General features: G+C 43.9%; 1 long non-coding RNA gene across 1 annotated transcript in view; it reads left to right on the top strand.

Annotated features, from left to right (window-relative positions):
- LOC113936136 overlaps positions 1 to 11104 on the top strand; it is a 51658-nt gene extending 40554 nt beyond the window's left edge. Inside the window, exon 4 of the long non-coding RNA XR_003524205.1 lies at positions 10878 to 11104. This is a non-coding gene — a long non-coding RNA (uncharacterized LOC113936136). The remainder of the gene's footprint in view (positions 1 to 10877) is intronic.
- The last annotated feature ends 13557 nt before the right edge of the window (positions 11105 to 24661 follow it).

Genomic DNA, 24661 nt, shown 5'->3' on the forward strand with positions numbered 1-24661 from the left:
GGGATATGTATTCATGTTCAAGGCCACAGAGGCCTAGAGGGATTTCAGTCTGACTCTTGTTGGGCTTTGTAAGTTTGTGTATTCACTCACTCAGTTATTCATAAGCAAGCATTTAGCAAATGCTGTCTGTTCACAATGTGACTTTGGGCAGGTTACTTCACGTACATTACTTCTTTTTTTAGCAACAGATTTCAAATAGATTTAAAGTGTCTTGCCCATAGTAAATGACTGAAAAGGGTAGTTGTAGTTTTCCTTGTTTTCAAGGCCTGATGCTAGGCAAGGAAAAAAAAAGAGCATATAGGCAAATGGGTCATTCTCTCTCCACCTTGACAATGTGGATACTCATTCATTTACTCAAATGTCAAACAACTCTTTATTCAACATCTATTATTTGCCAGATATTATGTTAGGTACTGAGCCTAAGATGGTTAAATAAAGAAATACTTGGTTCTAGTTTTCAAGGACTGCCCTTACTTGGAGTGGGGTAACCTTTTTGTGGCTGCTTTCAGCTGTGAGACCTTTGGCAAGTTACTGAACTACATAGTGACTCAGTTTCTCTATCGGGTAAGGGAGGAAAAGAATTCTCCTCTTGTGAAATCATTGTGAGAAATAAATGAGATAACTAATAGTGCCTGGCATGTGATGGATGCCCCCCAAAATGTGGTTCATTACTTTCTTTTACCCCCTTTAGGAGGAGCCCCTGTGCTCAATCCTGTTATCATATGTAATCTAACAGAGGAGCCAGACAAAACTGTAATTCCCTGTTAACTTTTCTGTATGCTTTTTTTAAATAAAGATTTTATTTATTTATTTGACAGAGAGAGAGAGAGAGTGAGAGCAGGAACACAAACAAGGGCGTGGGGGAGGGAGAAGCAGGCTCCCCGCTGAGCAGGGAACCTGATACGGGGCTTGATCCCAGGACCCCAGGATCCTGACCCGAGCTTAACTGACTGAGCCACCCAGGTGCCCCTTCTGTATGCTTTTTAAGAAAAGGGTCTATGCCTTGTATCTCTCACTTGCCAGACACATGGTAAGTTCCCAGTGGTTCTTACTGAACCATGTTCAGCAAGAAGTGTATATAATGGAGAAGAGGTAAAGACATCTCAGGTGGGAAAAACCTGTGGGTAAAGGAACTAAGAAGTGAAATCAAAAGTGTGAAATTCATTACTGTTATCTTTGCTTTGCTTTTCTTTCCATTGCAAACTATACCAAAGACACTTTCCCTCCAAATGTTTTAATAGGGCTGGAAGCACCTCAAAGGCAGGGACCATGCATTCTACACCAGTGCATCTTAGGCTTTAAATATTAATCGCTCCAAGATCTTGTTAAAATGCAGATTCTGATTCGGCAGTTCTGGGGTGGGGCCCGAGACTCTGAATTTCTAATAAACTCCCAGGTGGTGCTGATGCTGGTGGTCCCAGACCACGCTTGGAGGAGGAAGGGTCTACATCTTTCTAATTAGTTACTGATCGACATGTCCAGAACAGGATTCACCCTGGATTTTATTTATTCACTTATGTATTTTTTATTTTTAAAAATAGACTTTAGTTTTTAGAGCCCTTTTAGGTTCAGAGCAAAATTGAGCTGAAAGTACAGAGATTTCCCACATACACCCGCCCCCTACTTGTATAGTCTCGCCCATATCAACATCGCCCACCAGAATGATAAATTTATTATAATCCATGAAACTACACTGACATATGACCACCCAAAGTCCATAATTTACCTTGGGGGCCACTCTTGGTATTATACATTCTGTGGGCTTGGACAAATGGATAATGATGCGTAGCCATCATTATAGTATCATAGAGAATAGTTTCACTGCCATAAAAATCCTCTGTGCTCTACCTTTTGACCCCTCCCTTCCACCAGCCCGTGGCAACCACTGATCTTTTTTTCTCCATAGTTTGGCCTTTTCCAGAATGGTGGATAATTGGAATCACTTTTCAGATTGACTTTTTTTTTTTTTAAAGATTTTATTTATTTATTTGAGAGAGAGAGAATGAGAGACAGAGAGCATGAGAGGGAAGAGGGCCAGAGGGAGAAGCAGACTCCCCGCCGAGCAGGGAGCCCGATGCGGGACTCGATCCCGGGACTCCAGGATCATGACCTGAGCCGAAGGCAGTCGCGCAATCAACTGAGCCGCCCAGGCGCCCCTTCAGATTGACTTCTTTCAGTTAGTAATAAGCATTGAAGTTTCCACCGTGTCTTTCCATGCTTAACAGCTCATTTCTTTTTAGTGCTGAATATATTTAGTGCATCCATTGTCTGCATGGACCAGAGTTTATCTGTTCACCTCCTGAAGAACATCTTGGTTGCTTTTTACGAGTTTCAAGCGATGTCAAATGATATTTATTTTCTAATGATTTTCACTGGCAAAATAAGGGGATATAGGAGGCAGGAACTGCACGCGGTTGGCAATTTACTATTTACTGCTGTTTTTTAGTGTCCTTTTTTGACAGTGACCCTCCAAACCTGCAGGCCTGGATGCTCTTTGTGCTTCCGGCTCTGAATGATTTACAAATCCCTTCGAAAGGCCACTAAAGACCACTAGGGGGAGCCGTTTGGTAGCGTTGGACGGCTCCCCGGCGGCCAGAGGTGTGTTTTTTTTTCCCCTTGAAAAGTCGACCCAGTAAACAAAAGATGGCTTGCGAAATTAAACATCCCTATGCCAGATGGTTTGCTGTGCGAGTGGCGGAGATGTTCCTGCGGCCCGCGTGAATGAGTGTTCCGCAGGAGCGTGGCCGCGGGGCCGGGAAGGCTGATGCGGCGGTAGGAAGCGCAGCCGAGCCGAGCGCGTCTGGGAACAGGAGCATTTCCAAGCGGCGGGGCTGAGCCTGTTTATTCGTAACAAAAGCGAACCAAACTCCTGAGTTGTTTCTAGAAAGGAGTTATTTAGGGGATTGAGCTGGACTCCCCGGGGGCTTCCAGGATACTGCACACACACGCGCGCGCGCGCGCACACCCACACACACATAGGTTAAATGAGAGGACTGGGTTCTACAGGTACTGAGAGATTCTTGCCCTGCAGGGCAGGTGCGTCCTGTGCTTCTGGCCTGGTGGTACCTGTCCACAGAGCAGGCACATTTACTCACTGTAAGCTTTTAGCTGCATGGTATATATACTTTTTTTAAAAATTAATTTTATTTTATTATGTTAAAGATGTGATACACACCCACATACACACACACACACAATGGAATATTACACAGCCATCAAAAAACCGAAATCTTTCCATTTTTAACGACGTGGATGGAACTAGAGGGTATTACGTTAAGCAAAATAAACATGGTATATATACTTTTAAAGATGTTCTGAGTGCTCCATCTCCTAAGCAGACTTTTGTCATAGTGCCACCGTTGATGATGTTTTAGGACCGCTGGCCCCAGAGGGGGCCAGATCCTTTTCCCAATTCCTGCCATAGCTACGTACCACATCTCTTTAGTTACCTTTTAATAGTCTTTTTTTTTTAAATAAGTTTATCTTAAAAAGAGATGTCCAGACATAAACTACAAGTGGAGAATAAATTCCACTTGCCATTAAAAGAAAGCATGTGTAAAAATAAATTCAACAAAGGCACAGCAGTATTACTTAACTCTAGCTGGATATTATGGCCTCTTGAAGGTTTTAAGCCCAAGACATGCTCTCTGTTAAACAAGGTGATTAGCAAGTGCTAGAAAGAGGTGTTAAAGATGTTTTAGGCCCCGTGTGGGATTTTTTTTTTTCTTTGACAAAATAATCAAGAAAGCTGAAAGGGAACAGCTTTCTCCCAGTGTGATCCAGAGTTATTTAGCGTCTTGTCTGTGTGCAGCTAGTCATTCTGTAATCCACCTAAAACCACCTAATATAACACTGGTTGGACTCCTTTAACACTTTGCGAACTCCCCTTTAAGTCAAAGCCATGAAAGTATCACCTGCTGGAAGGATCTCCCAGAAGTGAGAAGTTGCTCAGTTTCTTCAAGAGGGAGGAAGCTATAGATCTACCCTGAAAACTGAATGTGGTGTTTAAAATAACTCCATGGACAAACTAGAATTTAAGAGCAGCACCACCACCTGGCACCACATTTCTCTGTTTTAGGGTTTCAAAATAAAAAACAGTTGAACTAGTTTTCAGGAACTTTGACTCTTCCCTTTTTTTTTCTCACAGCCCACATTCAGTTTCCTACTGGGTCTTACTGCACTTTTTGCAATCTGCCCTCTGCTTTGTATCCCGAGTGATGCTACCTGACTTGAAGCGCTTATCCTCTGTTGTCTGATCTTGATATTGCTTTCCTGTCTTCGACTCTCCACCTTTCATCCATCATCTACACAAAAATGATCTTCCAATAACAATGCACATTTTTTTTTTTTTTTACTGCAATCTTCTCCTGTTTCGTGATTTCTAAGTAATTTGCCCAAGGTCACGTAATTTGTAAGTGAAGAGCTGGGATCCAAATTCAGTGGTTTGATACCAAATGCCATAGTTTTAGGACCATATCAGTCTTCTTTGCCAAAGGTCGAATTTAAGCAACTGACCTTGTTCTGCAGAAAAAGATACTTTGTAGACTTGAAGGATACAATATATCCAACATTTCCCAAGTCTAAAAATGACTATTAACTCAACCAATCAATATCTATTAAGCGTTAAATAAATGTGCATCTTTTTGGTTGAAGTGATAGAAACACACTCCATTTTGTTTAACTATTATGTGATAGTATTAACTGTATACTATGGATAACTAAAAAGTTCAGGAGGTAGGTCTAGCTTCCGACTTGAATGAATCCATGAACCAGGTCTCTAGGACTTAGTCATGGGCCTGGTATCCCTCAGCCCTGCCTGCATCTGTGTGGCTCCATTCTTGAGCAACTCTTCCTCTAGTGGAGACAAGATGGCTGGTGAGGACCCACCAGCCCTAGCAACCTCAAAGGAGACCATTCACTTCCTTGTTCTACTTGCAATAGTTCCAGGACCGACTCTCATTGGCCCATCTTGGGTCATGTGACAACCATGAACCAGTTGTTGTTCCCGGGAAATGGGCTTTGCTGATTAGCTCAACCTTGAACAGGTGCCCCCTGGGACTCAGGATGTGGAGTTAGCTTCTTCTCTGAAGCAAATGGACGTAGGCTGGAGGAGGGTAGTTCTTCAAAGGGGAGCTGAGATGCGGTTACCAGAAAAGAATCGGAAGCAGGGCGTGGGGAATAGATGCTGGGCAGGCAAAAGTGACAGGTGCTGTATGTTGTGTGGGACTATATGTTGTGTGGGACACAGAGCATTTAGGCATGTGCTCGCTCTCAGAGAACTAGAGATCCAGGAGGCAGGGAATAAACCATGAGAGAACAAGGAGGAGCATTATTTCTACTTCGTGGTTCACATGAAACAGTTAAACTAAATGAAATAGGAATTCAAAATGGGAGGATCGTTTGTCAGGGGTTAGGGGGAGAATCCTTAGGGAGATGCCCTAGAGAGGGTGGGCAGGAGAGGTGAGCAGGGAGGGTGAGGCACCGCCATGGGAAAGGTCTTGCCACTCCCCACCCCCACCTTCTCCCCCCGTGTCCCACCCTTGAGTCTTTTAAGCCTATGAATCAATTGAGATCACTAGGTGGGCAATTCTCAGGAACCGACTCATCTGGAAACCTCTCACTACGTCTCTTCCCCGAATGCCCCACTGAGGAGGGGTGTAGGCCAGGAAGGAATGGCAGCGTGTCTGGTACTCCTGATGGGATCAAAGGTATTCGGGAAGTTTCCAGAGATAAGAGGAAGGGGTGTGTACTTTGGATCCCCAAATACTGAGATTTCTTAGACACTGAGGAAAAAAACGAAACCATCAAAATTGTGGTTGAAATGGCCACCAGCTTCAGAATCGCCCGGGGTGTTTAATAAAAATCACAGAATCCATTTAAAGCGGGAGCTGGTGAGACTTGGAAATCTGCATTTTAAGGTAACTTCCCAGGTTGGCTTTTAGGCACACTTACCTATGATAACAACTGGCCGGTGAGGTCAGTGGAACAGACTCTGGGCGATATAGGACTGGGGAGAATATTAGCAATTTAAGAATTTGAGCTTCTGCTTAATAGATCTTTTGCTTCTTTCCCCTCAAACTTTCTCTTCTTTTAATGTCTTGCTTTGACGTTGATCACATGTTTCAAGATCTGCAAACGGGACCTGTGGAAGGGTCAGAGGTGAGACTGGTGTGTGGCAGAGTTCAAGTAGATACATGTGGTGGTTGGTAAACAACCAGCTATCATTTGAATGCTTGGCTTTCCCATCTCCAGCCCTGCTGCTGCATTTTAGAATAAGAGGTCTGCATTTGTGGTCCATGGGTGACTTAGGGTGTTTGCAGAGCTACTTCCTGGGAGGCTGAGCAGCAAGCTTCGTGTTAATACATACCTGTGAATTTCTGTGCAGGGTTCTCTGGCTTTTTCATGATCTCAAGGTGGTTTCTGATCCTAAGAAATATCAAAACCCATCACCTTGGAGACTCATTTTCCCAGGGACTGAGGTCTGTTCAGAGAGGTTCCTTAGGAAGAATTTGGACATAGGCTGCTTCTCATTTCATCTGTTAGTGGATTGGAACTCAAAAAGCCCCAGCCGCCAGCCCAGCACCTTTCCTGTGTCTTGGGAATATAGAAATATGAAAGGAATTTGTTTTGCTGAGTAATTTTGAGTAACTTGAGCTGTGTATTTGAGGGAAAGAGAAAAACCTATCAAGCAGTTCTGTGCCCTATGGCACAGACAACATTTCTCCCACCCAGATGCCCCCCAAATTGGAATCGCTGTTACCCTAAGAACAATGGGTGGTCCAGGAAGTGGAATGCCTGATTTTAGAAAGCCAGACTCATCACTGGGGTGATCTTTAATAGAACTCTTTGTTGAACAATGGTTTTTGCCCCAGAATGTGATCACAGCTGTTTTATTTTAGCTAATGCAGCAATTCAGGCAATTAAATCCATATTCCTCTGTGGCTATTTATTTTCATGAAGTAGTTCTCAGTGTATTGTCATGAAAGAATTCTTTGAGACTTGCAAAGTTAAAACAGAATGTAGACTTTTTTTCTTCTAAAATAGCCACATCTGCTTCTTCAAATTGTCTTTTCTTTGTTGATGTCTCATAAGGATGTCAACTTTTAGTCTGTAGGAGTTGAGTTCCATCAGGAGAAATGAGATTTATTATTCAGAGTCTATAGAATTAGTATTATGGTAAATCATAAACCAGGATAAGGAGGACTTATTCCTTTTAGCAGCAAAATAATAACTTAAATCACAGAGCTAATGTTGAAATCTTATATTGTTGCAAAATTAAATCGTAAGTGATCATTTCCTCATCATGACATTGTATATGAACGAAAGATTTTGATGTACTTGTATGCCTTTCTTTCTTTTTCCTGTGATTATATATTGCATACTTATTTTATCCAATCATTCAACAAATATTTACTGAGCTGCTACTCTGTGTCAGGAGTAGTGAACAAGCACAGAGAGAAATGAATAGAAGAATTATAGATTGTGGTACATGTTGGGAAGGAAATAAATAAGGGGCTAGAATAGAAAGGAACTGGGGAAGGAGGTTACTTTAATTAAAAAATACAGGGCGCCTGGGTGGCTCAGTCGGTTAAGTGACTGCCTTCGGCTCAGGTCATGATTCTGGAGTCCCGGGATCGAGTCCCGCATCGGGCTCCCTGCTCAGCGAGGAGCCTGCTTCTCCTTCTAACCCTCCCCCATCTCATGTACTCTCTCTCTCTCTCTCATTCTCACTCTCTCAAAATAAATAAATAAATCTTTTAAAAAAAATTAAAAAATACAGGTGTGGAAGGTCCCTCTGTGGAAATATTTAAGCTGAAGTTTAAAGGAAAGATGATTTTTAAAGCAAGTTCATACCTTCACACGAATAGGGGAAGAGCGTAACAGGCAGGGGGAATTGCCCAAGCAAAGGTGGAGATGGGAAAGAGCCTGGTGCATTTCGAGAACTGCGGGGTGAGTGACAAGGCCGGAACACGGCGAGTGAGGAGAGTGTGGGTGGAAATGATTATTGCTGCTCTTGCCTTACTGAAATGAGCTTCCATTGTTGGCTCTGGAGTTACATTGGCATAGTCGCTGCCATCTTGCTTGCCACTACCTGGAGATAAGGCGTAGCCCTTTCAACAAAATCTAGGAGGGACTTGTACAGAGATCATGGATGGGTGGGGTGTGACAGATTAATTGTCTCCCCCAAATTCATACATTGAAGCCCAAATCTGCAATATGATAGTATTTGGAGGCGAGGCCTTTTGGGGGGTAATTAAGTCATGGGAGTAGAGCCCCATGAATGGAATTAATGCCCTTATAAGGAGAACCAGGAGAGAGACGATCTCTCCCTCTTCCTCTCCCTCTCAGTCATAGGAAGGTACGTACGGCAAGCTGCTGAGCGCTGTATAATCCAGGAAAAGTGTCCTCACCCAGAACTCGAGCACGCCAGCACCCTGATCTCAGACTTTAGCCTTCAGAACCATGCGAGATAAATGGCTGTTGTGTAAGCCCCCCGTCTACGGGGTTCTGTGGTAGCAGCCTGCGCTAAGGCATAGGATTAAAAGGTACTGTAGCGCTTTAGGAAGGGAGTCTGCTCAGCCTTAAGGAGACCGGCCGCCAACCTGCAGAACTCACAGAGCCAGGAGCTGGCTGGGACACCGGAGAAACTAGCCCAGCCCTCTGGGCTAAACAGGAACCCGTATCCGGGAAACGTGACGATTTTACATGGTTTATTATAGTTGTTTTTTTTTGAAAGGTTTTATGTATTCATTTGACCGAGAGAGACACAGCGAGAGAGGGAACACAGGCAGGGGGAGTGGGAGAGGGAGAAGCAGGCTGCCCGCCGAGCAGGGAGCCCGATGCGGGGCTCGATCCCAGGACCCCGGGATGACGACCTGAGCCGAAGGCAAGACGCCTAACGACTGAGCCACCCAGGTTTATTATAGTTACATTGATTTCCTTTTTTTGCTTACTTTTAAATAGAGAAATTACCTAACGTTGTCAGCCAGTCCTCCCTGAGCTAAAGGGAAGTACTGAAGGGTTTCCACGTACCCCCCTCACAAGATGTGGGCCAAGGATTAAAGGTGTGATCCTGACAGCAGCAGGAACCAGAGAGGAGCACAGAGAGGGAGCACAAAGTCGGCCGGGTCAAATTTTCTCCTCCTCTTCTTCAAATGAATTGGTTATTCCCTTAATACAGGTGGTTTATCAAGATAGTTTAAAAATATTGTGGTGGGACTTCATCCTACCCGCTAGATTCATTTTCACTGAGCACCTATTCTGTGCAAAGCCCTGTGACAGATGTCTGTGATGTGGTGGATATTAATATGAATTACGTACTGACTCTCACCTCAAGGAGCCTGGAATTGTTAGGGCGAGTTGCCAGTATATAAGTAAGTGCCATGATAACTCAAAGCAGGGACAGATTATTTCTGGACGGAGGGACCTGGAGTGGTTTTATGAAGGAGGAGACGTTTAAGTCAGGCTTTAAATTATCGGTGAGGTTTGGGAGACAAGCATGCGAGCCGAAAGTCGTCTCAGGCAGGGGGAACATTGTCATAGGCAGGGCAGTGGGTCTCAACCCCAGTGTTTGCAAGTGTTGCCTGGGGAGCCTGTTAAAAATGAAGCCAGTCAAGGTCCATCTCGAGAGATTCTGATGAACAAGGCCAAAGGTGGGGCCTGGGAATCTGGATTTGGAGGGCAGGTCAGATGAATCTGATACAGAGGGTCCAGGACCACCCCTAGGGGGATGCTGATCTAGAGGAGAGAAGATGACCTCAGAGGTAGGGGTATTCATTTGTTGAAGGGCATCAATATGGGGTAAACTTGGAAATGTTGGTAGGAGCCATGCACGTGGAAAGTCTTAAATGCTGAGGGCTTCAGTTTTCCCCATAGCTACCATATTTGGAGCCGTCACTGTGAACTAGGTCGTCAGAAGAGCATTATGGGAAAGTTATGTTAGTCCCATTTATAAGAAGAAGGCACCTGACCAAAGATGAGTGCTAGTGACGTGACCAAGTTTCCCCTGCAGGGTGAGTGGCAAAGCTGGGGCTCAAATCCAGGTGGTTCAGTAGGTAATGGGGAGAAGGGGAGTCAGTGTGATGAGGACCAGATTTGGAGTGAGGGTTGGCTGCATGATGAAAGAGAAGAAGCCGGTGGTGGGGAGCCTCCTGAAGCAGCGCAGATAAGCGTTAGGTACACATCTGCCCAGTGCAAGAGAGGGGAGATGAAGCAGGCATTTCTGGAACTTTTGTGAGATTGTGTTGCACAGGTGCCCGGGGACCGACCACACCGCTCTGTCTCTCGTGATTTCCTCAAGGTGCCCGAGGCCTTACATAGCCACTCCTGCAAACCCTCTCCCTTTGGGATTCTGGGTACTTGGGTGTTGTCACCGCTGTTTGTGAGGTGCTGACGCCCAAGTCTCTCTGGCCCACAGAGGGGCCGTAAGTGGTTAAGAACGAAGATGCAGAAGTCAGATTTCCTGAATTCAAATCCTGATGCACCACTCCCTGCCCGAATGCCCTTGGGCTAGTTTATTTAATCACTTTGTGCCCCAGTTTTCTCACCTGTAAAATGGACAGATAACATCAACATCTTCAAACAACTGACCTGGGATTTAAATGGAAAATGGATGTACTACACACTCACTAAGTGTTAGGATTCGCTAATATTGCTACTATGTTTGTTACTTTATTTTTACTTTTATTTTTGTTTTATTTCCAGTCCTAGGCCTTGCGACGCTCAGACGTGCCTCTTGCTAACTTTATGAGCCACAGGCTTATTCGTTTACCTCTGAGAGAGAAGTTCCTGTATCAAGTGTCTGTCTTATGAGGGAAACCACAGTGGACAGTGATCACGGAGAAATTCCTCTTCTGATTAATTTTTTTGCTTTGCAGCATCTAAGGAGTACGAAGGAGGCTGGTAATTCAATCCTAGAAGAACACTGGAATATTAGAGAAGCAATCTGTTGTTGCAATCACATCAACCTCGGCTCTTCCAATGGCAGCGAGAAGCTCCATCATGGGTAGGATTTCCTTGTTATAAGGTGAACAAAATGTTGCTAAAGAGAGGGGAGTATTTCCTCTTCTTCATACTTCTCCCTGGCGATGGCTCCATGGCTGTTATGAAGGTAATTTTATACACAATCCACACTAGTTCAGTTACTATAGGATCGATGTACCTCCCACCTGGCCCCATACTGGGCAGTGCTGCGCAAGTCTACATGCATAGACTCTCTTCTCATTAGCCTTTTCGTTTATTTAGAATTGGGGCCATCGACTATATGAATGATGGCAATCCTAGGAAGGCTGACATAAAAACAACAACAACAACAACACAAGCTGAATTATTTAAAGAGTGGATTTGCAGAGGAAGGGGGTTCTTCTTTAGGATTCTCAAAGAAAACTGAATGTAAGCTGAGTGAAAAAGATGAGACTGAGCCATCTCTTTAGAACTTGGGAAAGAATAGTCTAGGTGGAAGGAAGAGTGAAGACAAAACCTTTGAGCCCTTAGCCAGGACAAACTCCACACATTTGAGGGACTGGAAGGGGTCCTGTTTGCTTGTGTGTGGTGAGCAAAGAGCAGGATGGTGTGAGGGAGTGGAAAAATATTAGAAGCCGAAGCAGATAAGGCTTTGAAGTCCGTGATTTCATTCTGAGTACAGTTGAAGCTATGGAACATTTTAAAGCAGGGTTGCAAGACATTATGACTTACATTAAAAAAAAAAAAAACCTCCCTCTGGGATCTGGTAGAGAAGAGGTGATGGAGGACAAGAGTTGAGACGCAGGATCAGTTAGGAGACTACTGCTGCCATCCCACTGCGTGGGATGAATTTTTGACAAAGTCCACATAATTCATTTCCCCATGGGTGCTCGACTTGAAGAAAATTCTGGATTGTTCCAAATTCACTAGTTGAAAATAAGTCGCTGCAACCACTGGAGAGTTAAAGTCTCTTATTGGCATTTCTGGAAACCGTTGCAGAATTCTAAAGATAAGCTTACAGTGTCGGTGGCCCTGATCCCTCCGTGTGGCTGTGGAAGGCTGTCCGCAGAGGTTGGCCTTTGCAACCTTAGAGGGCAATGGGGTGGTTAGAGAGCACCCTGAGGAAAATGAGAGCCTGTGTCTGAAAGAAAGGCACCTTCTGCCGGTGGAAGCCATTTATTAAAAAATAATGAACCCGGAGGTAGAAGAGTAGAGTCGAAGGGGGTGTGGGAACGTGGAGAAATGAACTCCAGTCCTTTGGTGCCACAGTTCCCAGCAGGCATTGGGCCAGGCGTGGGGTGGGGGGTGGAAATGAGGACAGCCCCGCACACGCTTCTGCCCGGCAGCTGGATTCTTCTTGCGCTAGACTCAAGTCATGGTCGTGACCCACCCCAAGGAGCCTACTCAGCGTCAGACAGGGCCTATGCTAATTTGGAAACTTCTGATACTCTCAGAGTAATTGCAAGTCAGTTTGGCCAAGGGCAAATTACTGCCAGTGGTGAAGTCATTGTGCAGAATTTTCCTTGCTTACCCAAATCCTCCAGCTAAAGGAAATAAGTGAAATTTAAGCAGAATATTGGACCCCCAGAGTGAAACTCCTAAGGTAGAAAATGAACACCAACTTACAGAGCCTTAGCCCTTTTCAGAAACCCATGGAATTAATGAAATCCAGCTCCCTCTCCCCAGTTGACCCGTTTTCCTTTTTTTTTTTTTTTTTTTTTTTTTTTTAATTTCAGGCCTGGGACTGAGCACCAGGCTTTTAAAAGTGTATCTGAGCCTGCTTCAGAGTCATCTCATTCCTGTTGCCCACAGGCAGAGAAGCTATGGTCAGTGGTAGGAGTTAGGAGACGGAGTTGAACTCAGAATTGGGAAGAATGGCTTAGTAATCATTCCTGCCCAACAATGGTACAATGAGACAATACTACTAATCCTATGCTGTTCACGTTTACTGAGCATATACTCAGTGCCTGACGCTGGGCTAAGTGCTTTATATGCATTATCTTCTTTGGGACACAGCATGTTTTTTTTTTTTGTTTTTTTGTTTTTTTTTTGTTTTTTTGTTTTCTTGAGGCGAGGAAGTGAAGTCAAGGAAGGGTTAAAGTCTTGTGCCAAAATTCACCCAATTGTTCTGCTTCATGATCCCCGGGCTGAGGCGGGGGTTGGTAAACAGAGACAGCACATTTGAAAGAATGAATGAAGGAATGAATCTGATTAAGTTCAAGAAATGTTTTCAAAAAGCTACTATGTGCCAGGCGTAGTGTTTGGCATTTTTGGGTAAACAAAGACCAATATGATCTAGATTATGTCCGGAAGATCTTTCCAGACTAATAGGAACAAGCTAAGCAGATGCTTTCTAATTTATAAAGTTGAACATGTACAAAGCTCCCCCCAAATGTGGTGGAAGCTTTTGGTTGCTTTTGCTAGGTGGAAGTAGATTTAGGAAAGGCTTCCTGTATGAAGCGGGGTTTCAGCCGAGCACTGAAGAACATGTGGGAAGAAATCTGTCACATTTATGGGTTATAGCTGAATATGAGGAATTCACTACAGCTTTTCCTAGTAGGAGGCAATCTGAAAGTACCAAGCTAGAAGGGAAGGGATGTGGTTAAAACAAAGAGCGCAAGGTCAGAGGCCAGTGAGATGTCCGGGAGACGGGTAGCAAGATCCTGGGCTGGGGGGCAGCAGTGGAAGGAGAGGGGCAGGTAGCTGGGAGAACATTTTTAGAGGTAGAATCAATTAATCAGAAGTAGGGGACTTGACAAAGAGGACAGACCCAGTGATGTTGCTTAGACTTTGAAACTGAATAACCTGGAGGATGGTGGTGCCATAAATGAGGGACAGGAGACAGTTTGGGGTCCTGGAGTTTGGGGCCCAGAAAGAGAAAGGAATGAGAATTTGATCATGGATTCACCCTCTCTATGGACTCAGGAAAAACACTTGCCTTTCTTTGCCATAGTGGGTGGGAGTTGCTGGGTTGTTTGGTTCTAGCAATTGGTGTAGTCAGCTAGCTAGAGTTCGCTACGACAGGGGTTTATCGAGTGCAGCCTGTGGGGTCTGTGACCCTAGCGTGCAGGCGGGAACCAGATTGGTTCAGTCCTTTCCCTCGTGGGACTTCGGTTTCCGTGGAGAGACAGACATCCTACGTATGATCGCACATGTGATTGATAAATTTGCAATCATGGCCAGCGCTTTGAAGGAAGAATGCTAACCCGAACTAGCCTTGGGCCGGGCCTCTGCGGGAAATGGAATGCAGGTACTTACCTGAACGGTAAGTAGGTTAGTCCCAGCGTGCCGATTGTAATCTGAATGCTCTGTTTCCTTGTAATTGCAATAAAAGCAGGAAAAGACATGGACACTTCAGGCTGCTGGGACCTGTAAACTCCAATTTTCACTGGAATTCTTGATGCAGGTGTAAATGTCTTACTGATGGGAGGTGTTGACTGCGTTCATCTTGCCAGTCTCGGCTCTTCCTTCTGCTGACTTCACCAACTGCCTTGCCGGTCTTAGGTTGTCTGGGTTATTCTTAAATTAAATCCTGAATATGTGCTTCATTTTCTCCATAGCGATGACTTGGGGAAGGCCAGAAATGATGCTGTGGCAAGAGAATCACATTGGAATGTAGAACCGAGGGCTCAGACTCTGGCTGGAGATCACTCAGCCTGCCCACAAATCTAAAAATGCACAGTTTGACTGTGATGCTGGAAAATATCTCCTAATGTTTTGGCTTCTGCCAACAGAAAAGAGAAAGTTAAAATCATGGATGGCAGCAATATTATTAATTCAGGAATCTCAGCACTCCAGCACCGTTCATCTTGCACTAATGATTAAAAAAAAAAAAATCATTTCACTGTGAATTTGTCCCGGACAGCATGCAGGTTATTGAGAACAGGGAAGGAAAACGGAAGGAAGGAAGCAGAATGACAGATTGAGGACATGGTAGGGATGATTCAGAAATGCCATCGTTCTTCCTGGGGAATGAGGCTGAGGTGGGCTTGAAGGCCGACCTGTTGCTGCCACTTCTGTCGTTTTTCATTGCATGTCGCCATGTTGATTTGATTGTTGGATCCTTTTCCTGGTATGTAGGAGCCTGTGCCAAGGTTGATCCAAGGGACTTGGAATTAGGCTGAGCTTTTCATCACTATGATCCAGACATCTCAGCTGCCTTCAGTTTTCTTATTGTAAAGCTTACACTCTTGCCTATGTAGATACATTGGGCCCCCAAGGGGGCTTTTAGTCTAGTATAAACCCATTAAAATACTGGCAGCTGGGGAGGAATAGTTTTGTGACACAGACCTGCTGACAGCTTCAAGGTTGCCCTGTCAATGCGAGCTCTTTTTAGAGATGACGTTTGTTTTCATTCAGAAGCATTACCTGAGCAGCTGCTGTCTACCTGGTCATGGGTCGGGCATGGTGGGCCATGCAAAGATGAGTAGACATTCTTTCTCCCAAGACTGTGAGCTTCTTGAGGGCAGGGAGTAAGACAAACATAAATCACTGCATTATGAGGTTGAGATGTGGGCATTATTATAACGACAGAAAACCTTTATTGATGACTCGTCATTGGCAATTACTGTGCTCTTCTCAGTTCTGAGAACCTCAGAGTTGTGAGCAGAGAGATGGTATTGGAGCACTCTGGGGCTTGGGTGAGTAAGAATTCACTTCTGGCCAGGGAAGTGGAGAAGGTTCCTTGGAGGTGGTGCTATTGGGCTGGGTCTCAAAGGATGGAAAAGGTTTTTACAGACAGGGATGGGGTGGGTGATTTGAAGTTGGGGAGATGGCCTGAGTAAGAATGGGGAGGCAGAAAAATTCTTGTTTGGCAAAGGATAAGCATCTGGCCTGGTGGCTAGGATGAACCTTTACTTAGAGTAGTTGGTCATTTGTGTTCTGGGTATGGACCCCTGTCCCATGATTTTTGAACGTTTTATTAAAATATAACATAAATCTAAAAACACGTACAAATCACATGCACAGCTCAAGGGATTATCATAAACTAAATGCACCCGTGTAACCAACATCTAGATCAAGAAACCCAACATTCTAAGCCTCTCCAGAAGCCTCGCTCTCACTCAACTTCCACTCACTCTCCTCAAGGTGACCTTTCTCTTGACTTCTCACAGCATAGGTTAGTCGTGCTGGTTTTGAATGTTACAGAAGTGGAATTGCTTAGAGGGAGCTTTTTATGTTTCTGGCTTCCTTGCTCTGTTTCACATTTGTGCAATTCATCCTGTTGTTGCATGCATCTGTTTACGTTTACTGCTATATGGTATTCAGTGACTGTACCACAATGTGTTTATCCACTGCGTTCTTGTTGGGATTTAGGTTTGTTTCCGCTTTTGGGAAATTATGAACATGCTTCTGTGACCGTTCTTGTATAATGTCTATTGATGAACACATTGATGCATTTCTGTTGAGTATATATCTAGGAACAGAATCTGTGGATTGCAGGACTGAAAATCCCCTTTTAATAACAAAAATATTTATCTCATATGATTCTAATTATGCTTTTAATATTCCTAGGTTGGGAAATACATAATGATAAATATCTACTGTGAATTCAGTAACACTTGTGAATCAATTGGTATAGCATCAATCACAAAAATATCTTGGTATGAGCACGATGTATTGTGACTGCTGACGAGGTTGGATGTGCATATGGATACATAGATCCCTTGCAATACCTCTGAGTCTGCAATCAGGAGCCACAGATGTTACGTGAATGGTGGTGTGTGAGGCCAAGGAGCAATCATCGATTTAGTTCACAGACATTTCTGGTGCTCAGGTCAACCTCTAATCTGGGAAATCTAGTGGGATTTTTTTTCCTCTCTCTCTTTTCTTTTTGCCTACAAAACCACACATGTGTTCCCTAACTGTAAAACAACTAATGCATTATTAGGAAGATGATTGACCAAGTGGAATGGTTATGACCTTTGGAGGGGACTCTGGGCTTAAAGCCACAGTCTGCCACTTACTAGTTGTGTGAGTAAGGTCAGGGAAAAGCCTCAAGATCCTCATCTGTAAAGCAGAAATGAAAATATCTACCTGATATAGGGCCTAGGAAAATCAAATAAGGTCGTGTGTGCCAAACGCTCAACACAGTGTCTTCTCACCGAGTGATAATTTCCACCCTTGTCTTCACCATCATGTTCATCATCTTTTCCTACCTGAGTCTTCTCCTTGGGGTTTTGTTCTACTTCTGGGCATATAGTACCCTTGTCTTGTTTCCTAATGTCTGCTTCCCCCCATCCCCATTATTCCTGTAACAAAGGAACAATATTTTGATTGCTCAACTCCTTGGGCTCCAGGCATCTTTCTTCATGAGATCTCTAAACGAGTATCTTGTGTCCATGATCCCTTTTATCAGCCTTGTTGGTGACCAGAACAAATTGGAGAAGTTCATTTTAGCCAGTGTGCATGTGGTCGATAACAACATCCCGTGTTCCCCATCTCTCTAGACCGTTGTTTTCCATGTTTTAATGCAGAAGAAAGAGTCAAATGATTTTTGGGTTTTTTTTTGGTCCTGTGACAGGCTTTGGAGGGAGTCATGGTGGGTCAAAGGGGACCTTTCTATCACTCTCTTAAAGCATTCTTTGTAGGAGACCTCCTCTGTAATCTCCAGGGAGTGCTTTGCCTCTGAAGGGATAGGAGAGCACTGTATGGAGAAAGCAGGAGGTTTATGGAGAAGGAACTTGGTCGAAGGCATCAGAGCTGGAAATGTCCAGAAGAGCTGATGTCTTCCACTAGTAGGAATTCCACAGTATAAGGTCAAGGAAGATGGAGAACAACATCTTCAGACAGACTCTTCACCCTTCAGAGCTGAATCTGGTTTCAGAGCTAAGCAAGGGGAGAGTCAGATGGTGTGGTCATTTGTCTAGGATTGAGGTCAGACCACAGGACAGTGGGAAGTTTCTGGCAATGGGCATGACAAGGGCTGAGGATTAAGGAGGCAATTAAGGAGGAGTGACCAGTCATGCCCTCATAGGGCACGAGAGTAATACTTCCGGGAACGGATTTTCGGACAAACGTGACTTTTGATAAGGAGCAGTCAGATGCATTTGTGTTTTGCAGCACGCAACCCTGGGTCCAGCCAGTTCTTAAAACACTCAGAGTTGAGCAGATGGATTCTTAACAACTTATTAGTCTATTTGTGATGTCTTTCCTGACGGATGTCCAACTGGCCTTCAACATCCTCAGTGTCCTTTAAGGTAAAAGGGAAGAGCACTTTCTCTACCTTTGTAGGTATTTGTCCCCTTCCTAGCTTTGTAAGGCCAGGTTGCCCGAAATTCCCACAGATTCCCTCCTTCGGTGAAAGTGGAAGCTTCTCCCTTGAGATTTCAAACTTCATTGTTCTCCCCCTCCGCCCCCCGCCCCACATGCAGAAGTATGCAAAATTCAAATAAAAGGAAAACTGCATCAACCAAAATCATGTGCAGTTTCTTGAAAATCCTGCCTTTAAAAGAATCATCAGAAAATGCATTTCTGCCTGCTTTGTATCAACTTGCATTTAAAAAACACATATTAAAATTTCCTTATAATTTCAGGGTTTGGAAATTAAAGGGGAAAAGAAGTTGCTGAGGAAAATGTGTTAGATTTTACTGAGCCCCAAATATCTGCAAAACAGTTTGAGATCCTTGGCCAAAGTGAGAACTCTAGCTCAGTTTTCATACCCCTGCTATCGACAGCTAATTTCTTGAGCAAAGTTATTCACTGTTTTTGAAAAAAAAAAAAAAAAATTGGCAGCCTGGAGCCACCTCAGATGTGCAGCCTGTTCAGAAATTCCTGAGTTCAACTTTCTTAGGCATTTCTGTTTCCTTCTTAGCTCTCAAAGAACATTCTAGCAACGTGACATATTATTTGTCTGTGACCTTTCACCAGAGGGTACCAAGATGGAGAAGCCCTGCTTACTTTCTGAAGATAAGGCAAAATGTTTTATCTCAAACACAGCCTTATTTCTCAAAAAAAAAAATTATTTTTAAGATCAGAAGGAAGAAAAAGCTCAAGCTTTTTTGATTTTGACAGTAGAATTTAGCCGCTTGTCTCAGGAGGAAATGTTTATGTCTGCTTAAAATTTGGCATCTTGAGCTTGAATCTGATTTCGTTTATCAAAACCAAATCATTAGCACAGAGGACTTTTTAAGGCAGTTGAAAATAGTCTGTGTGATATGACGATGGGTACATGTCACTGTACATTTGTCCAAATACAATAGAAGGAGCCACACCAAGATTGAACCCTAGCATAAACCATGGACTTTGGGTGATAATGACATATCAGTAGAGGTTCACTGATTTGAACAAATGAACCCTTGTTGGAGAGGGGATATTCCTAAAGGGGGATGCCGTGCATGTGCGGGGCAGGGGATATATGGAAACCTTTGTACCTTCCCCTCAATTTTTCTAGAACCTAAAACTGCTCTAAAAAATGAAGTCTTTTTTTTATTTTTTATTTTTTTTAAAGATTTTATTTATTTATTTGAGAGAGAGAGAGAATGAGAGATACAGAGCACTAGAAGGAGGAGGGTCAGAGGGAGAAGCAGACTCCCCGCTGAGCGGGGAGCCTGATGCAGGACTCGATCCCGGGACTCCAGGATCATGACCTGAGCCGAAGGCAGTCGCTTAACCAACTGAGCCACCCAGGCGCCCTAAAAAATGAAGTCTTAAAAAAAGTCATCTATTTAGTTTGCTCTCGACTTTAATCTAGATCATTATCCCTACCTTGCTCCGTGAGTAACTCTTCGCTTGCATTTGCCGAAAGCAGGCCTTGAGATAAGAACTCATCAGGAAGGCGATCTTGGGAAGCACCGGTGACTGGAAGTAGGGTTAGGGGCAGGGAAGGGAGGAAACCAGTAAGAGGGGCACCCATAGCAGGTCTTTGGGGTGGGCAACCAGGGCTCGGTCCCACGGGTGACCCTCTGAGGATCCTCGTGGAACCCACCCACATGGGGGGATGGGAAACGTGGGCATTTACGCACTGAGTCTTACCATTCTCCTGTACCCGGGGCTGCACCCAGAGCAAGCGTCCATGGGACCAGAGGACCAGAGGAAGTTCTTCGACAGTTATGGGAACATGACACCCTGGGGGTGAGAAGGTGTCAGCATGCTGGAAATAGCCCCCGTCAAGGGAGCCCAGGTGTGTCAAGGGGAGTCGGGGAAGCATTGGCAGATGGTAGGTACTTCATGACCTTGACATCATCTCCCGAATGCCTACTTTCTCATCTTTCACAGGAGGGAATTGGGATTTCCAAATTGGGTCCCCTGGATGACGGATGTTCCTTACAAAAACAGTTCCTTAGGCAAATAAATGTAAGTATTAGGTTAAACAATATGTATTTTGTTTAACTACAGGGCATCCCAGAGCCTTTAATACCTAAGAGTGGGAGAGCACGGGTGCTGTTTTCCTAAGGTATTTGATCACAGACACCTCCCCTCCATTATTATTATTTTTTCAGGTGATATCTGTTAATGTCTTGAAGCTCTGGTGGTCTGTGGTATCCGGTTTGGGATGTGCTGTGCTAGATGGTTGCTGTAGTCCAGCTCAGCTCTGTGGCCAACTGAGCAAACAGTAATTCCAACTCCTTCAGAGGAGATGGGGAAGGCTGGAATGCGGAGGGTTCTAGGTTCCCCATATTACCGTTTTCATCTCTTTTATCTGTTGGAGTTTGGAGTCAGTTTTCTTTTGGTAATAGCTTTCTGGAACAAAAAACAAATTAAGAAAATCAGTGTATTTAGGAAAATCATGTATACTGTGGGCATGGTAGAGACCACTGTAGGGGCAGAGGGACGGGGGGCTGGACGCTGGTCACAGTCACCCAGAGGCTCTCACTTGTGCCATGCAGAGCCCCTGTGTGGTTTTGGTGCGGGTGTTCTCAACTCTCAGCGCATCTCAGAATTACCTGGAGAGCTTTTAAAATAGGCTGATGTTTGGGGCACCTGGGTGGCTCAGTCACTTAGGCGTCTGACTCATGATTTCAGCTCAAGTCATGATCTTGGGGTCGTGGGATCAAGCCCCCCCAACCCTCCCCCGCACTCAGCAGGGAGTCTGCTTGATATTCTCTCCCTTTCCTTGCCCCTCCTCCCGCTCACACTCTCTCTTTTTCTAAAATAAATAAATCTAAAGAAAAAAATAGACCTATGCTTGAGACTCCCTCCCAGAGGGACTGATTCAGTGGTTCTAAGATACCACCCAGGCATCTGTATTTTTAAAAAGCTCCCCAGATATTCCCATGGGTAGTGAGAATGGAGACCTATTTTCCTTGCAAAAGAGTTTTGTTTGTTTTTTCCTTAGTGTTTCTAGGCCAGAAATTGTTTCAGTTGTGATTAAAAAAAAAAAAAAAAGAAAAAAAGAAAGACTCCAGGTTATGGTATTTCCAAAGAAGGGCAGAAGGGAGTTAGCATTCATGCAGAAAACCTTGTGTACTATTCTCTTATTTAACACACACACACATACGCACACACATTCACATACTCTTGTAAAGAAAGATATTTTGGAACTGATTTACTCACAAGGACTCTGAGTTAGATTCCCGTTACTGCTGTAACAAATTACTACAAACTTAATGGCTTAAAACAGCACACATTTACTACTTTATAGTTCTGAAGGTCAGAAGTCCAAATTCAGTTATATAGGCTAACATCGAGGTATTGGGAGGGGTATTCCTTCTGGGCGCTCTAGGAGAACCTCTCTCCTTGCCTCTTCCAGCCCCTACAGGAGCTGCGTGCATTCTTCGGCTGTGGCCATGTCCTGTCTCGTCAAAGCCAGCCATGTCCAGCTGAGTCCTCTCATGCTGTCATCTCTCTGTTCTCTTCTGTCCCTCATTCCCATTTAAGGACTCTTGTGATTATATTGGGCCGACCTAGAAGATCCAAGACAATCTCCCTATCTTAAGGCTAGCTGACTGGCAACCTAAATTTCACGTGCAATCCCTTTGGCCATGAAGCCTTTCATATTGCTCAGGTTCCAGGCATTGGCGTGTGGACATCATAGTGGGGCCGTTCTTCAGCCAACCCCAGGCACTGAGGCTCATGCACTGTGTTTGAAGCTGGGGTGATCGTCAGAGCTCAGGTCACACACTACGGAAGAGGGTTTCCCCATTTGCTTCCTGGTTACTTTCAAAAACACTTCTTGGTTTATTTGTCAAAACGCATTGTGTTGAAACTGTGGGCAAGTCTTTAAACTTTTCTGATAGGACTTCAGTTCGCTCTTTTGTCCATGGCACTGGGATGATGCCAGAGCACAGTGGATATGGAAATCTACTTCATAAGTCATAAAATACCAAACCCCTCTAAGAGATGATCATTAGCACAGATCACACTAGTGGGGGAATGAGAATACAATTTTTGCCTCATTAATTCCGTAGTCACGAGGCCATGAGCTTATTGAAGGTATGGGTCTTATTTATGCTTCTATCCCAGATCCTAGCCAGTTCCAACATTGAATACCTGTTGCTGAATTAAGGAATAGGTCACTGGGATCCCAGGGGAATCCACTAGTAAAGAAAATAAAATTTCTTGACTTGGAGCATTAAAGATTTGGTAGCGGGAAACAGAAACGTGTAAATAATGGAATAGAATATAGTAAGTGTTACAAGAAAAGCAGAAGGAGACAGTTTTGGAGTTTCCAAAGATGGAGAATTCAACACTGAGTTGAGGAAATCAGGCAATGCTTAGTTGATGCTATGATGTCAGATGACAGAGTTTTTAAATTTATGAAACTCATGCTGCTACTACCCACTGCCAATCCCAGGGCAGACATAGCTAATCAATCTTGTACTCTTTCCCACTAAGCCAGTGATCAGGACCCAGTTACCTACCGTTTAAAATTGACAAGCAGGTTTGAATCCAATTTATCCTATTAGGTTCTAGGTAGGATTTCTCTATTGGTAGTTCAGCAAATAAACTTTGCCTGAAATTCACTTATAGCAAAGTATTATCTTAAGGTCCCATTGGGCATTCACAGTAAAGCAGCTCACTATTTTTAGATTTCTCTGGATGAACATTCCCAGCAGCACAGAGCTTTCTTTATGTCTCAGCACAAATTTTGTTGTGATTGAGAGCCAAGGTTGGGAAAGCTCTGTCTACACCCGCAACTATGTAATTTAAGGGTCTGTTGTTGACCCTGCTGGTAAGAAGCAAGCACTTGAAAGCACCCTGACATATGAGTAACCACAGCCTGAAACAATGGCCCACTTGTGAATCTGTTTGCACATCATTGCTCACTGCTCTGTCCTACAGTCTTGGTGACAATATGATGAGGTGTGTTCCCAGGTTTACCCGGAGGATACCTCATGTGTTTCCATCCTCAGCATGCTGAAGACAGGGTTCCTCAGACAGAAGCTCTGTGGTCAAGAATGGGGGTTGTAAGGGGAGAGCAACCCCGGAAGGTGACAGGGTCTTATTCCCTGTTCAGGAAAGTTATTCCTCCTCAGTACTTGAGAGGGGACTTCTGCCATCATTAAACACGACTCACTTGGTCCTGAGTCCATGGCAAAATGAAGGATTGGATTATGCAGATGTATTTGGAAATGTCTATTTCTGCTCTGAAACCATGGAGTGTCATTTACTTTAAAAAGTTTTCAGTACAAGTGTGCAGAAACCTATGGTCCAAACTATTCACCTGAAAAAAATAAAACTGTGAAGATTTCCAACTTTTAAAAGTGGAAAGCATTTCTTTTTTTTAACTTTTTAGATTGATATATTATGTATTATTTGTTTCAGGGGTACAGGTCTATGATTCATCAGTCTTACACAATTCACAGCGCTCACCATAGCACATACCCTCCCCAATGTCCATCACCCAGCCACCCCATCCCTCCCACCCCCTCCCCTCCAGCAACCCGCAGTTTGTTTCCTGAGATTAAGAGTCTCTTATGGTTTGTCTCCCTCTCTGGTTTCATCTTGTTTCATTTTTGCCTCCCTTCCCCTATGATCCTGTCTTGTTTCTCAAATTCCTCATATCAGTGAGATCATATGATACTTGTCTTTCTCTGATTGACTTATTTCACTCAGCATAACACCCTCTAGTTCCATCCACGTCATTGCAAATGGCAAGATTTCATTTTTTAATGGCTGCATAATATTCCATTGTATGTATATAAAAAGTGGAAAGCATTTTAAAAAAACATTTTCACCTTTACCATCCCTGATAATAATTTTTTGTGGGTCACTACAAATATACACTATTGTTATCAGATGGATGGGCAGTTATTTGGGAAGATGATCTTTACTCCCAGAGAAAGGAGAAGAACATTCTGCATCCATAGGCTCCAAAACAGGAGATTGGGCTATCTTTAAAAAAATCCATTTTTTCTGTTTATCTGCAGGAATTCCATCAACAATAACTAAGTGATTACCTCCTATTTTCACTCATCAGGCAGTTGGTAGGAACTTTGAGCTGGTTCTCCATGTAGGAAAAGTGTAGTGAGAAATCCTTGCTGGAAGTTTTGGGTACTGATTCTAGCTGACTTAAACAGAAAAGGAATTTTATTAAAAGGGTATTATTAGGGGCTGAAAATCAGGCTCAGATTTACAAAGCCAGAGATGAAGATCAAAATCATACCCTAGAACTGCTTTGGTAAAAAAAAAAAAAATCTCAAAAAAACAAGCCCTGATTGTTTTAGAACTTAGAGCCCTATAGTTGTGCCTTGGGAGCTCTAGCTTGCTGCACCCTCCTTTGCTGCCACAGGCAGTCCCACATTTGGACACCACTGGG

This window comes from Zalophus californianus, chromosome 17, assembly GCF_009762305.2.
Source record: "Zalophus californianus isolate mZalCal1 chromosome 17, mZalCal1.pri.v2, whole genome shotgun sequence".
In the NCBI taxonomy this organism is placed as follows: domain Eukaryota; kingdom Metazoa; phylum Chordata; class Mammalia; order Carnivora; family Otariidae; genus Zalophus; species Zalophus californianus.